General features: G+C 32.4%; 1 protein-coding gene across 3 annotated transcripts in view; it reads right to left on the bottom strand.

The window, feature by feature from the left end:
- Nucleotides 1-15,268, bottom strand: part of LOC105830731 (E3 ubiquitin-protein ligase AMFR) — a 49,901-nt gene extending 34,633 nt beyond the window's left edge. Inside the window, exons 1-2 of one of the 3 annotated variants that reach the window (XM_036284713.1) lie at nt 15,225-15,240; nt 14,610-15,138 (exon numbers count right to left, since the gene is read on the bottom strand). The gene's annotated coding sequence lies outside the window, so the exon portion shown is untranslated. Of the gene's footprint in view, nt 1-14,609 lie in introns of all 3 variants that reach the window. The other 2 variants (XM_036284715.1, XM_036284716.1) reach the window with 2 other exon arrangements.
- Nucleotides 15,269-17,367: the final 2,099 nt, after the last annotated feature.

Raw genomic sequence — 17,367 nt, 5'->3', positions numbered from 1 at the left:
CAACTAACAGGTACGTTACATGTAACTTGGTGTTTGGTGGGTGCTAACAATATTATAATTAACAATCAATTAATATATATATCTTGCTATAATTGATTGTTAATAACTAAAATTGTTAGTAGTTAATATATAGCAATATATAGAACTAATCCGTATTTCAGATAACAAACTTTTATCATCTGCTCATACCTATCTTATATAACCTATAAATAAGATCCTTTGGATATTATTAATTGATGCCATTTAGATGCCTTTTTGTAAACTTATTGGATGACTTCAGTATATTTATTTTATAACTTTAAACAAATATATTTGTCATAGCAAAATTTGATAACTTTACGTTGACATATTAGCAATTGATAAATGTTTACTATATGTTAGCAATTTGAGAGGCATTATAAGTTTTCTAATAGATCGTTTGGACATAAATATGTCATTCAATACCAGGAGATACCAGGTCTGTAAATATGAAACCGGAATTTGCCCTAGCTGGCGCTAGCTGTCAATGTAGTTACCGTCAAACCGCGTCATTGGCACCATTTTCTTGTTTTGACATCTGATAAAGATTTTCAACTCACAACAATACAAGTTTTATACAATAGCATAGTTTTTAATAACGTTGAATATGTCGAATTTTGTGCCTGGAAACATACTATTTGCGGACAGCATTGATTTTCTGTTACCATTTGAAGAAAATTGCTGCAGAATCGCATCGAATGCTTGTCAAAGCTTACGGTGAACATGCTTTTGGTAAATCACAGTACTTTGAGTGGTTTAAAAGATTCAAAAGTGGCGATTTTGACGTGAGAAACGAAGAACAAGAAAGACCACCGAAAAAGTTTAAAGACAGTGAATTGCAAGCATTATTGGATGAGGATGACGCTCAAATGCAACTCGCAGATCAATGAAATGTGACACGAGAAACCGTCTCTATACGTTTGAAAGCCATGGGAAAAATCCAGGAGGTGGGAAAATGGGTTCCACATGAACTGAAAGACAGCAGGAAAACCGAAAACCCACTTGCGAAATACTGCTCGCCAGGTACAAAAGAAATTCATTTCTTCAATGAATTGTGACTGGCGATGAAAAGTGGATATATTTTGAGGATCCTAAGCGTAAAAGATCATGGGTAACTTCAGGCAAACCATCGACATCGACTGCAAGGCCAAGTCACTATGGACAGAAGACAATACTCTGTGTTCGGTGGGATCAGAAGGGTGTGATCTATTATGAGCTGTTAAAACCTGGCAAAACCGTTAATATTGAACGCTACCGACAACAAATGATCGATTTGAATCGAGCTTTGCATGAAAAACGACCAGAATATTAAAAAAGGCAACACAAAATAATTTTGCTTTATGATAATGCACCATTACACACAGCAAAACCGGTCAGGGAAACGATTGAGGCGTTTGGTTGGGAAATACTTTCGCATGCGGCTTATTCACCAGACTTGGCTCCATCCGATTATTACTTATTTGCATCGATGGAACACGCACCTGCTGAGCAGCGCTTCACATTTTACAAAAATGTACGAAAATGGCTCGATGATCAAATTTGCCTCAAAAAAGGAATAGTTTTTTTGGCGAGCCATCCACAAATTGTCAGAGATGGTGAAAATGTATAGCTAGCAATGGGTAATACTTCGAATAAAATATTTTTTATCATTTTCGTACAACAAACGTGTATTTTCTATACAAAAATTCCGGTTTCATATTTACATACCTGGTAAGTAATACTATTTGTAATACAAAAAGGCATCTTTTTAGCCATTAAAAAAGTCATCACAATCTTTTTTCAATTATCTTTTTGATAACCCAGGTAGCAAACACAAGTCATTTTGACGTCAAATCATTCCCTGACTATTATTGACGTTACTAATTGACGTCTTAATGACGTTAAAATGACGGTCTAATGTCACAGACTATTGACGTCACAATAAAGACATTTTAACGACGATCCCAGGTAATAAAAGTCGCCGTTAATTTGACGTTTTAGAAAATATTTCGGGTACATGTTCTATAAATGCAGCACTTGCATTGTAAAAATTTTGAAATAACATAATTATAATAAAAAAAAATAAATTTACGTTTCTCAACAAGCATCGTTATCCCTACTACACCATAGTCACAACTGGCATTGCCTAACTTCTGCGGTCACCCATCTAACTCTGAACCGCCGTCGACATTGCTTGACTTCGAAGATCGTATGCAACCTAGCACTTCAGGAAGATCCATGAACATATTTGATGCTCATGAATATATATTTATTATAAATCAGTTCAATAGATGTCAGAAACATAAAACGTATAGTTAAATAATATTTATAAATAAATATAAATCTACAGTTTTTTTATTGATTTTTACATATGAGAAATAACATTTGGAATAACTTATAAAAATATGTTTTTATTCTGTTCTTTTGATAAAGCTAAATTATATCCCAGACAGCCCACAATATTTATAAAATATTTACAAAATATTTATAATATTTATTTGAATATTTTATAAATATTTATCCAAATATAAATATTTTTATAAATATTTGTCTTAGATTTGACAGATCATAAAGATTTATCATAAATATTATAAAAATATTTATGAAATATTTATAAATATTTACAAACTATTACTTGTACAAATCTTTATTTTTTATTTACCATAAATATTGTATAAAATATTTAATCTATATTTTAATATGTTGAATAAAGATTTTTATTTTCATGTACTATATATAAAATATGTATATAATATTTTTAAAAAATAAATATTAAAAAATATTTATAAATATTTATCATAAATATTGTGTGCTGTCTGGGATAATTCTAAATATAGAGATTAATGGTGATTAATAATATAGTCTTTGGAAACAATAGTTTTTTTATGTTTGTTTATATGTTTATATGTTGAATTATGTTCATATAAATTATGAAAAAATAGACGCATAAAACTCGAATTATTATATTTGCTAACCTAGAAGCAGGATCGACTTAATACGTTCCCAGTGAACACGTTTTATAACGGCAATATAACATGAAAGTTACATGTAATGTAACGTTGTTATTCTTGTGATAAGTAGATGCTATATAACATCTATAAGTAAATAACCTGTTCTGTAACATTTGTTATACGCACGTAATAAAACTGTTATACATCGTTTTAGCGTTACAGTCCTATAACAAAAACTGTATAATCATAACATAACACGCTCGTATCAATGTTATTACGGAACTATGCGTCGTAGTTGATTCAGAAATCAGACAACACTAACATTCTGAATGAGAGATCCATTTGATATTAAAAAAAATTATCATAAAGATAATGTTTTTAAAAATAACGGTTTGTCTACAATTACTGTGCACAAAAAATGCACAAAATGTAAATTCATCATGTGCTGAACAAAAACAAAATAATAAATGTATACTATTCAATTTTTCTTAAAATTACGATCTATATAGTTAACCATCTAATTAATCATTTGAACGCTTCAAAGATTAGTGCTAAATAGATCGCAATTTCCATCAAATTATTATTAAGGTTATGGAAAAAGATAAGTTTAACAATAAAATTAATAAGTAAATAAATTAATGCTATTTATTTTTAATGTTTTGCAAAATTTAATTGCTTTTATAAAAAATAATATAGTTGCGTCAGTTTATAACATATAGGTATATGTAGACAATAACAAGTACGATATCGATGAGTCAAATTGGCGTAGCAGGTAGAGTACAAGGTTCGTCATCCTAAGGTCCCGGGTTCAAAACTACCAGCGGCAAGTAAGAATAAAATAAAATAATATAATTTAAATTTAAATAATTAATAAAAATTTGTCCTAAATTTAGTATGTGCTGTTGACAAAAATAATTTAAAAAAAAATTTCATTTTATTTTTCTCTAGTTGCAGTTTAAAGATATATATCCAATTTAAAAAATCTTTTAGATATCAGTTTCATAATATCTTTCTGTTCTCAAAAAACGGCGCATTGGTTAACATTCTGACATATCATTATGTTATCTTTTAGAAGTCTCTTTATGTTATCATTTTCAGAAACAGGATATGCGTATTATGCGTGAAACGGAACGCATGTAACTGTTGTGTGACGGTTAGAAAACACGTTATATAACATGTTATATTGCTGAGTCGGAAATTGTAACTTACATGTAAGTTACATGTAATTTCAGAGTAATATAATCTGTTATATTCAGTTACATTGTTGTTACATTGCTACTATATTACTGTGTTCACTGGGTTATAACGTCACGGAATGACAGCGAAAAATAGGACCAAAATATTACGTCATAAAGACGTCATTAAATGATGTCAATATGCCGTCATTTAAATGTCATGGTCGCATTGTGGTCATAGGACGTCATTCGTACCAATATGACGTTAGAATGACTTGTCTTTGCTACCTGGGTGTTTTCAAATGGTGTGCACGCACATTCTCAACAGCTTTAAATACACTTTGCAAAATATTGCATCATGTAGTTAAATGATAATTAATAATTTATGCTAATTGAGTACATATAATCTAAGAAGTATATATTGTTAAAAAAAATAAGTAGATCAAAATAATACAAAAATACAAATTATAGAGAGACCCAATAAAAATTTTTTTATACAAAATATATAAAAATATATATAATTATACACAAAATGTCCATATATTTGTATATTAATTTATTTTCTGTGAAATTTTTATGTAGTATAAAATAATCACACTGAAATGACGGATAAAAAGATAATTTTTCTACTGTTCTTTTTACTAAAAGTTAAATATAAAAAATAAGAAAAAATGCTCATGTATGATCATATGTATTCTTAAATCTTAAAATATAAATGTATAGAATTATACATAGACAATTTTTTTCATTATTCCCATATTTAATTTTCTGTGAAAGAAACCATGCAAAAATTATCTTTTTAATTAATTCTGTCTTTTCTGTAGGACTATTATTTTTTTATACCAAACAAATTTTAAAAAAAGTGTAAACGTATATAGACATATTTTGTATATAATTATATATACTCTGCATAAAACGTCGGATTGAAAAGAATTAAAAAATGTTAATAATGGTCTATTAGTTTCCGCAATGGACCGTGAGATGAACAATGAAATAAACTTTCTTCTTGATTTTAATGGTATATTATATAATGTACGTCTTACATGGCGATAAGTGCACACGACGATCCGTGTCATTTCTATCTATAATACATTGCTTTTTGTCGCATAGGTCGCACCGAAAGTATAAGAAGCGAAACTCGCTTAGTCTTATTATTTTCATGAAACGCAAATCACTACAATAGTGCCATCTGAACTTAACAGTATGTTCTTAAATTTAACTGATTGTTGAGATCAACAACTAATATGCATAAAAAAATATTGACAGTTTGAATATTCTCTGAATTCTGCTTAAAAAGAATTCAATTTATTTCAAATTTTCTTATTTTATCGCATTCAATAAAATTCTATCAAATACCAACTCTTGCATTCAAAAAAATTCACTTCTTCGCATTTAATCGCAATAAGATGCATTGAAATAATTGCGAATCCTCGCATTAAAAAGATCCACTTCTTCTGCTAATTGTTATCGGATTCAGAGGCATACAAGATTTCATGATTCTATTCTCAATATCGCAAAAAGTATTGGCCTATAATCTAATTCGAGATTTTTGCAAAGCAGAATTTGCGATAAAACCTCGTGAATGCAAAACACTATTATTGAATAAGACATTTTATGCAGGGTATTCATATATAAAGTTTTACCCGTGAGAGAAAAATATAATAATAAATTATCAACTCATACAGAATATGCCTTAATCGGTCAAAACTGATCAAACTATTCGTGCTAATATTTACTTGCGTAATTTTATATATCTTTCCAAGTTCACTGATAATAATAAATTATTATTGTTACGTGCAAGCTCACGTGTGTGAAACGCGAGCTTTATTCCAAGGAAAATCAATTTATCGATTGCCGTCGTCAGCTGACGGTTGTCGTTTTGTTTTGCAGTTGTTTTGTTGTTGTTTCGATTTTGAGCTGTCAAGCTGAGAGTTACCGTTTACGTGTTCTTTTAATAAACTGCATAATCGTAATGTATTGCTATATTTCGCGCGCGGGCGAGTGCTCGGGAGTGCGCGAGCGTGTGCAGTGCAAGCGCGAGCGAGTGCGCGGCGTGGAAAGTGTTACAATATTATTAATATAATTCCTCTATATATATTCTCTATATTATATAAAATTATATTATATTAAATAAATACAACGGACTTTTGTTTTCGTTTTTTATTGATTTTTTTATAGCTGCTAAAATTATCGGACTCTATGAATCGGGAGTAAACAGAAATAAAATCGCTCAAACGGTAGGATTTTGAACACAAGTGAGTAGATAAATATCAAAATATCGAACGAAAGATCCAGAATCTCTAAAAGATTACCGAAAAAACAATGCAAGACCAAGAAAAACTACAGCACAACAAGATAACAATATTGTTGAATTAGTTGAAAATTCTTTCAATGCTGCTACAACAGTTTTACGCAATAATAATTTTCCAATTTCGGAAAGCACGGTGAAATCTCGGTTGAAATTGACTAAGGTTCGTTCGCATCCACCAGCGGAAAAAGTTGCATTTACAGAAAATCATAGAAATTAAAAAATGCAATTCGTACAAAAAACATTTATTATAATTACACCGCAGAAAAAATGGAACGCAATAATGGTGGGACAAAAGAAATGTTTTCTTCGGCTTAAGATAGGAGATGTAAAGCGTAGCAATCAGAGAGCGTCTAAGTCCAAAATATGCTACTTTCTATAAACATAATGGAAGAAATAGCTTAAAGTTTTGAGGAAGCAACATCCTCAAGATTAATGGATAATGTGATATAGAAATATTATCACATATGGATGCTAAAGAATATGTTAAGATTTTGGAAAGAACTTTAAAATCTAACACTAGGTAAATATCTGAATAACAATTAATAACTAGTTATTAAAATTGCTCAAGACAACAGTACTGTACACATTTTAAGAATGGTTTAATTATAGTTTAATTCTGATTTTTAACTAATACCATGGCCAAAGCATCCGATCTAAATTCAATTGTATGGAATGTAATCGTCATGGATATCTAATCAATTAAGAATCAAAGAACCATTAAGAAATCATGTTTACTAAGTATGGAATCAATTAGCGTTGACATCCAATTATACGCAAAATTTAGTTAATTTGGTATCAAGACGACTATAATTAGTTCTCCAAATTGATGGTTTCTAGATTCTATATTGGTAAGTATAAATTCAATAACAATAAAAAAAAACAAATAATGGTAACTATAAATAATAGCAATTACAATCTTTTTTAAAAATTTTTTTCTATTTTCTTCGGTCGACGAGATATGTAGAATCCGATTACCAGATGACAAATGTCTAAATCTAAAATACATGCTCCCACATAGTCAGCAAAGTCACTCAACCTAAGTGTGATTGAAAACGTTTAAGCCAAGATAAACTCATTCTCAATAAGTATGAAATCAATTATAACTAAATTACCTTGATTATGTGCGACTTGATATCACAATCTCAAAATAATTGCATTTATTGTTTCAAAGTAAAGGTAAACAAAATTATTTATATACATATATACATATATTTATACACATGACATTTTGTAATTGAATATTATGCAGTTAATCTTTCTCATTTAATATTATGTTTTGATTTTTGACATTTAATATACATTCTAAACAAATACAGTTGTATTTAAAATACAAACCAGAAATTATGATTAATCCTTTTCTTATTAAATTCATGCATTCTTATAAATATTGGTGCATTTATTTCTGCATTTTCTTTACATAAAAAGTTTTAATTTCTTATCATTGTTTATATTGTCCACGCAATGCATAATCAACATCATGGCCAATTACTTCACTCAAGATCAAAGGTACCGACACAGAGTGAACTTATTACTGTATCTACTTATACTGTGCCTTTAGTATTAATAATGTACGCTTAACGTTAGTTTTCAATGGCGCATATATTTACTTATATACGAGATAACCGATAATTTAAGATTTTCTTAAAGACATTCAGTTTTCAGTATCGTTCAATATCGCAGATATTGCTCTAGTTTACACCGAGCACTTGGTACGCGTATCAAGTAGTGAATTTAAGCTGATCAGCCAATGATTAAACACATTCAGTAGTTATTTACTATTTGATACGCGTACCAAGTGCTCGGTGTAAACTAGGTCATTGATAAAAAAATAGTCCTGGAATCAAGCTTACAATTATGTCAGTTTGAAAAAACAGAAACGCGGGCAAGTAGGTTTAAAAACTTGGGCAATATATGTGTGTGTGAAGTTGGCATATCATTTCGTGGAAACTCATTAATTATTGAGAGTTCTGGGTTCCTTTACAATAGTTCTGCAGTTCCTGATAGGTAAACTCATAGTTCTGGTCATTAAAACGAAAAAATCGGTTAGTGCAAAGTGGGACGCTAACTTCCCACAGCACTTTGTCCTACAAAAGTTTCCGTCCTAATTCTTGTTAGATTTTTAAAGATCTGCAGTTCTATAATAGTTCCAGCAAGAGTTCTTCAGATAAACAGTATATTTTTAATGTTTTAATAAGTTTTATAATTAAAAATGGAATAAAAGTAAGACGCTAATTAATTTCAAAGAGTTCTGTGCATTATAAAATATTTCTTGTATAGTTCTGAACGTACTTAACCATTTTCCAAAGAATTCTGATTGCAAATGTTATTATTTAAAAAAAGTGTAAAGCCCGAAAAAGACCTATTTATGGGAATATAAGTGAGACGCTGGTAGTTTTTCAAGAGTTCTGTGCATTACATAATATTTTCTTGACAGTTTTAAATGCATTTAAACATTTTGTAAAAAGTTCTGACTATAAACATTAATAAATTGTTAAATAATTTTTATTTCTTGAGAATGTTGAATTTACGGGAATATAGATGAGACGCTGATCGCATTTCGAGAGTTCTATATAATAATTAATAATTTTGAAATAATTTTTATCCCCCGAGAATGTCGAATTTACATGGATATGGGTGATTACGAAATGTTTAAATACATTTAGAACTGTCAAGAAAATATTATATAAGGCACAGAACTCTTGAAAAACAACCAGCATTTCACCCATATTCTCGTAAATTCGACATTCTCGGGAGATAAAAATTATTAAAAAATTATTTATTAATGTTTACGGCTAGAACTCTTCAGAAGGCTCTTAAACAAGTCCGGAACTGTACAAAAAATATTTTATGTCTCCCAGAACTGTCGAAAAATCAGCAGCATTTCATAAAAATACGTATATTTAAGGCGATAAAACTTATTTAAAAGTTATTTATTAATGTTTACGGTCAGAACTTTTTACAAAATGTTTAAATACATTTAGAACTGTCATGAAAATATTATATAATGCACAGAACTCTTGAAAAACAACCAGCGTCTCACCCATATTCTCGCTAATTCGACATTCTCGGGGAATAAAAATTATTTAACAATTATTTATTAATGTTTGCGAGCAGAACTCGTTACGAAATGTTTAAATACATTTAGAACTGTAAGAAAAATGTTATATAATGCACAGAACTCTCGAAAAATTAACAGTGTCTCACTTATATTCCCATAAATAGATCTTTTTCGGGCGTTAAACATGTTTTATATAATAATTAATAACATTTGTAATCAGAACTCTTTGGAAAGTACATTCAGATCTATACGAGAAATATTTTATAATGCACAGAACTCTTTGAAATTGATCATTGTCTCACCTTTAATTCATTTTTAATTATAAACTTTATTAAAACATCAAAAATATATTGTTTAGGTATCTGTAAAACTCTTTCTGGAACTATTATAGAACTGTAGATCTTTAAAAGTCCAACAAGAATTAGGTTCGGAAACTTTCGTAGAACAAAGTGAGACGCTGCGTGAAGTTAGCGTCTCACTTTGCACTAATCGATTTTTTCGCTTTAACGGCCAGAACTATAAGTTTAACTTATGAGAAACTATAGAACTATTGAAAAGGAACCCAAAACTTTTAATAATTAATGAGTTCCCACAAAATGCCAACTTCACACACACGCAATATACTGGGCATTTTTCGCGCATGTTTCAAAATAACGGTGACATTCGCGACGCACACATCTATCGCCAGTATTAGCCATGCATAGCATAGTTGCACATGGTTGCGCGCTATCGAATGCGACGAATCCACGTCTACGCGTTTATCGCTTCGACTTTGCATCGCGCCACGTAATGCATGTCGCATTGTCAGATACGTCGCCATCGCGGCCGCCGCGCCGTGACCGTCGTGTTCTGCTGCGCACCGTTATACTTGACGGCAATTTTACGTACGCAATATTTCACACGATACAATCTACAACGTTCGGTAGGGTATTTGCATATAACACAATCGAAGAAAGAGAGAAAGGAGAGGATTTCTCATCGCGAAAAAGGAAAAAGATACGGATAAGTTTCATTCGTTATATTTCCAAAACGATTATAAAAATACAAAAATAATGGCCGGTTAATTTAACCGAGGTACTCGCGTTACCTGCTATGTTACAATTTCGCCGCATAAGACCTCCTCCTCCAATATATTCGATTAATTATCGCAACTTTTTTTTATTGACTCCTCGAAATAGCAAGATACAACAATGGCATGATACAACCATATCATTAAGATTGTGATATTGGGAATCATGATTTACAGGGTTGCTCAGTTGCAACTAATATTCTGTTACGAACACCGTTGAAAAGCTGAGATGGAAATTCAGATGGTTATCCACATATATGTGGATTCCCATGGATTTTAGATGGTTTTGTAGATTCCATATAAATAACCATATATTTGGACAACGAACACAACAGACGTCATCTTCGTAAAAAAGAAAAAATTATCTTCCTGGAAAAACAGCAATATCGTTATTCATTATACCAAGTACTGAGACAAAAAATCAATAAGTATTTTATAAAAATTCACTTTTCCTGTAACAAGCATTTTGGTAACCTTCAACTGCTTTCGATGACCTTGATAGGTGCAGGCCGTGAAAAATAATCGTTGATAAATTGAAAAACCTAAAGGCTAGGCTAATCTACAATATGCCCTTTACTTTGTTTCTTGTTTGTACATACATATCTATTGCTGTTTCGCTCTTGTATGAACTATTATTTTCAGGATGTCCAGCACATTTAACAAAAAAATTCCCCGAATTTTCCGTGAATTTTTAATATCTATTTTTAAGGGAACCTCCAGAATGGCTACGTTCGGATTGACCACAGCCATTCACAGGTGATTGCTGCTATAGTTTTTTCTCTTGTATCCATTAATTAGAACATTGTATTATATTTTAAATTATCCAATTGATGCAAGTGAGCATTCTAGTGCCACCCATTTTTTAAAACATCATTATTCATAAATTCACATATTAATTAATAACTGCTTAACTCAATATGATTTGTTTAATATATTAACTAATAAACATATTTAATACTTAATATATTTTATTCCAATACCAGAATATACAGAACAACTTCAGACTTGTAATAAATATTATAATGGTATGTACTAACAACCTAGTAAAAAATTACTATATTTTACATATCTTATATCAAACATATTTAATGATAATTAATATCGCATAATACATGATAAATATTTTTAAATAAAATTAAATAAACAAAAATTTTTTTAATTCATTCATTTATTTTTTATCTCTATCACATTGTAATTATGAATTACTAAACTCATGATTTTTCCCTGATATTTTCAGGTTTATAAACTCTCCTGACAATTCCCAGATTTTTCTGACTACTGGACACTCTATTATCAATACTATCTGTTTCCTATCTGTTTTGTAATTCGTTAACTTTTATTTTGCCAATTTTGATAAAACATTGCAGAAGCAAAAACAGGGAAAAAAAAAATAAAAAACTAGAGGCAAAACGCATATTATAGATTAGCTTTAAGGCCACAAAAAACACGGACGCGACAGTCAAACAAAAGCGTTAATGACTGCAGAAAAAGCAGCTTTGTAACTGTTGTAAAATTCTTTTATATGATTGATATATAGCGAATTCGGTTGCTTGCACTAGTGCGCACTGAGTGCGCACTAAGGCTTGTTTACATACTTTACATCAGTATTCTCATATTTAAGAATACATGTTCAAAAACTATTTAACCAAAAAAATAATTCTATGGATGTTGTACAGATCATTTTATTGGTTAAGAAGTATTTTAAAAAGAATTTAAGATAATTCTTAAATATAAAAATTGACTATAAACAAGTCTTAATATACACTCAGTGCAAGCAACCGAATTCGCTATTATACATTTAGATCTGACAGGGATCCTAAGGGCAAGAACCAATTGTGTTAGGCCCGGTTCCACAACTCACGGTTAACTGCTAACGGGAGGTTAATAGATTTTCTGTCTCTCCTTAGATAATAATACAGAGAAAGATAGGTAGTCGATTAATCTCCCGTTAGCAGTTAACCGTGAGTTGTGGAACCGGGTCTTAAAGAATTTTACAACAGTTGCAAAGCTGCTTTTCTGCTGAAGGCAGCCAATAATATCATTGACATTTCTGATTGCCTGTCGTATTCGCATTTGTATCTTAGGCCGGATCTACAGTAGTGTAGTAAGCCTTACGCCATAAAAAATTAATCAATTATATTCGATTATTCTTCTCATATTCGATTATAATTGGTCAATTTCTTAAGGCATAAGGCTTACTACACCTATTGTAGATCCGGCCTTATCGTCCTATGTAGAATAATTCTATGTCCTTGACTTAAAAGATCCGCTGACCTCGGCTGACTCGGAAGATTGTCTTCTTCCTTCACTTTCCTGCTTCCGGTCGGCTTCCTGCTCACTCGCCACGTGAGTAGCATCATCAGCGTTACCACATTTCGAAATATAACAAGTCTTACGCTATTCCGATTATACTCCTTTAAAAGTGAACCGCTTTTTCATTTCGTCAATGTGCTGCTTATGTACATACGCATTTTTCTTCGATATTTGCATAAATCGTAATCAATCTCTACTGTGTATTATTTTACAACGATTTGAGGACGATAGAGGGGCATCACCGAGAAAAGAAGAACATGTAAAAAATATACGCTGGAAAATGACGTTAGGAATGATGCGGCGTGTAACGCTATAATCAAGCACGTTCCGTCACATGGGCACGCATACATAACATCCTATTCACACCATACAAATAATTGTGATATTTATTTAAAAAAAAAAGCGATAAAATTTACAAATGGCATTGCGAAAAACACGTAATCGGAAGAAACTACCGCCGTCTTTCGAGATTTTTTAATTGAACGATGTCCCAGTCAATTGACAACTCACGAGTTGCGACGAGAAAGCGCCTTTCAAGCGGTAAAGTCGACAAAAAAGATAAACATTGATAAGTAAACGTGAACGTGTGGACGTGTCGCCGCTTCTCCCCAAAGCGAGCACCAATACCGCAGCTGCTACTCGATCATTTAATTCGAGATAACGTCGCTCTCTTGCGATCCCTTGTCTCGTCGCATCGCATCACATCGCTTTCTCTTCCCTGCTTTTCCCGCTTCATTCGATCAACGTCCTTTCGTTGTGGCTACATTTCCCAGCATTTCCATACTTGAAACACGATTCTTGTAACATGTTGTACATCTTTAGTATTTTTGCGTAATATATTTCTATGGCCGGAATTCATAGTCGAATCTTATTCAAGTTCCAGCTTAAGCACGATCTTGAGACGTCAATGCTGTTATTTCATTGGTTAAGTAAGTCTCAAGTCGGCTCGAAGCTAGACTTAAGACAATGCTTGAGCTTAAGATCGGTCTATGAATCCCGTCCTATGTCGAGTGTCACAAACGTGTACTTTTTTCTTTCTCTTTCGTGTGCTACCACAATTTCGATCTGATAATATTGAAAATGTAATTTGATAGGATTGTGCCGCATTAAACGATCCTGCTCGATCGAGAAAAAGTTTTATAATAAATTTGATGTAAAACGTACGTATCGCGTGTGCATTTCGCAAAAAGACATCTGGTCTTTGGCCACAAGCACTTGGCTTCAACGTGACAGAAAATCAATGTAATTTTATCGTTGGGCGTAATCGGCTCGGTAGAAGAATGTTCGTAGTGTGTGTGTGTGTGTGCGCGCGTGCGTACGCGCGCGTGTGTGCGTGCGTGTGTGTCGTGCGTGCATGTGTGTAAGAGGAGGTAAGTGGAGACGTGAAAGCGGACGGATGAAGAATGGGCGAAAGTAAAATTACCCTCTCTAGAGGGTAGGTAAAAGAAAGGTGACGGTAAGAAAACACGTACGTTTCCTTACGTACACGGCATAACGGTGCCGTTGCTGCCGTCGTGACGATCACGTACGATCGCTGGTACATATGTACCTTGGCGCGTACATACACCATTATACGCATATACCTTACGCACCGCTCAAACACCAAAATAATCTAATACCGGCTCGTGCGCGCCAACCAGACATAGGGGAAAAGACAGTAAAGATGGAAAGGGCATAGTAAGGATAGGTGGATAGAAAAGAGGACTCTTTTGTTGATGACACGTGTCGTACTTACGCAGGAACAAATGTCCGTTTCCCCGAGGCTCGCCTGATGCGTCTCGAGGGACGTCTACATCATAAATGTGCTGCGAAATCTCGATGGAAGACTTGAAAAACTGACGTAATACAGACGCGTTGCATCGATTAGTACAAAGGATCTGTCTTTCTCTCTTCCTCAGATTGTCATAAACACACCCGTCGCGACCAATTCTCCGTAGTATGCGCGACTGTACATGTCATGCAATCCACCTGCGAATACGAGCATTGGAGCACTAAGCGCAGTGCAAGTCTAGTAGCCTATTCTGTCAGCCTATCAAGCTACCACCCGCGAAGTAGCGCGGACAATAGCACTGCCGATCGCGCGAGTGATGCTGTAAACGTCAACCAGCCTTAACTTGCCTCAATCGTTAACCACTACCAACTGACGAACTGACGATGCGACCGACACTCGGCACTGGTACACCAACACTGACCAGACAAATTCGACAATCCACATCTCACGACTCACGCCATTGAGCTCTCGAAAACCATTCCGAATAGAGTTTCTATAATAAGTGTGCTTTCCAGCAAGACACAGTGTAACACAGTGTCCATTAGTGTGAGAAAGAACATATCAGTGTGTCTCACTCACACTAGTAGACACTGTTACACTATCTTGCTGGAAAGCACACTAAAGGGCCATCTACAATGGAGAGTCGTAGGCCGTAATCGTAGAAAGTATTTTTATTTCGTACTGCCATAGGGAGCGTTCCCACCGAGCGCGTCACGCTCGTCTTTTCGTCCCATTTTATTATAGGTCTGTTCGTGTCACATGCCCCAACATGCTCCTATTCACTCCAACGCACTCCAATACGTTGATTCCGATGACGCTAACCTATTAGAATGCGTTGGAGTGAGTAGGAGCATGTCGGAGCATGGCGACGCGAACAAACCATATGATAAAATATAATAGACGTTTTGATTGGGCGCAAAGGACGACGCGACGCGTGACGCGCCCAATGGGAACGCTCCCTTAAAGGCCATCCACAATGGAGTGTTTTAGTCGTAACAACGCTAAATCTACGACCATGCTGGGTGTTTACGATAATGGCTATCTGAGTAATTTTCTCTAGGACCGAAATATATGATAAGCACAACCATCTACTATCATCATGATTCGTGACAACTCAATGCTGTCCGGTATAGCCAAATCATCACGAGCAAGTTGTGAGTTGCGAGTTCCGTGAGTTTGTAGCAGGTAACCTAAAAAGTACGACATAAATAATTTGATTATTACAATTAAAAATAATCTGTTTTTAATGTATGGTAAGATTATTAACTTCATTAAAATAGTAATTATATAACACAATCATGTATTTTTAAAGTATTGTCTAAAGTAATATTAAAGAGATTATTTTATTTACAAATATTTTATTTATTAATTTGTCTATCAAGTTTCTATTATAACGTATATCTAACGCATATCTAACGTATATCTGTTTACAGTATATCTTAATTTACTATGCACTTGTATTACAAATTTAAAAAATTTATTGTAAACATTATTATTAGTTTCACATTAGTGAAATATTCATGCATAATATTTATACATAAAGATATATGATTTTTTAAAATAATGATAACACCATGCAACTTATCATTAACAGTTGTTACAAGAAAGAAAAATATTTATACTTAAATTTTTATTTTACTTGTAATCTAAAAAATATTATTAATAATGATTTATTTAGTAATTTTACATAATTTATCTCATTTGTTTCAAAGTGTTAACACCATCCGTTTAATAAAAGATGACTTTTCTAATATATATGTTAGTTAATAATAAATAATAACATTTATTGAGAATCAATGTTTAATTAAAATATTATATTAGGTTTTGAAATAATACCGTTATGATAGAAACTTGATAGACAAAATAAATATTTGTAAATAAAATAATCTCTGATATTACTTTAAACAATACTTTAAAAATACATGATTGTGTTACATATAATTACTATTTTAAAGTTAATAATCTTATCATACATTAAAAACAGATTATTTTTAATTGTAATAATCAAATTATTTATGTCGTACTTTTTAGGTTACCTGCTACAAACTCACGGAACTCGCAACTTGCTCGTGATGATTTGGCTATACCGGACAGCATTGAGTTGTCACGAATCATGATGATAGTAGATGGTTGTGCTTATCATATATTTCGGTCCTAGAGAAAATTACTCGGATACCCATTATCATAAACACCCGCTGTCAATAATGGGTGCGTTCCGAAATCTACTGACAGTACTGACAGTACTGCTACTGAAGTTACTGGGTTTGAGCTGTTCCGAAACGCCAGTGAATACTGGCAACACTAAAAAACGGAATGCGTTTACAGTCAAACCAGCAACTGTTGATGCCATCATAAAAACCTAACTTTATACAATCTAATTATGGCAAATGTCAATGCAATTATAATTGCAGTGCAAGGTATTGTGAATGTTATTAATAGTGACAGTGACAGTTCATCAGACGATGAGGAAGAAATTCTAAATGTCTTAAACATGATTACTAAGCGTAGACCATTGGAATTAAGGCCACGCATAAAAAATTATATTGAAAATGTTATTGCTTTACTTTCGGATGAAGGATTCAAAGCACATTTTAGGTAGGAATTATAATAAAAAAATAGAATTTCTCTATTATTTCATTATTGAACAAAATATTGTGTGATATAATCATCGCGTGATTTTCAGAAACACTTCATAAATGTTATTGTCGCCATCAATAAGTTC

This window comes from Monomorium pharaonis, chromosome 3, assembly GCF_013373865.1.
Source record: "Monomorium pharaonis isolate MP-MQ-018 chromosome 3, ASM1337386v2, whole genome shotgun sequence".
NCBI lineage: Eukaryota > Metazoa > Arthropoda > Insecta > Hymenoptera > Formicidae > Monomorium > Monomorium pharaonis.
Note: the sequence above shows the minus strand (reverse complement) of the source record. Positions and strands in the feature narration are given on the sequence as shown.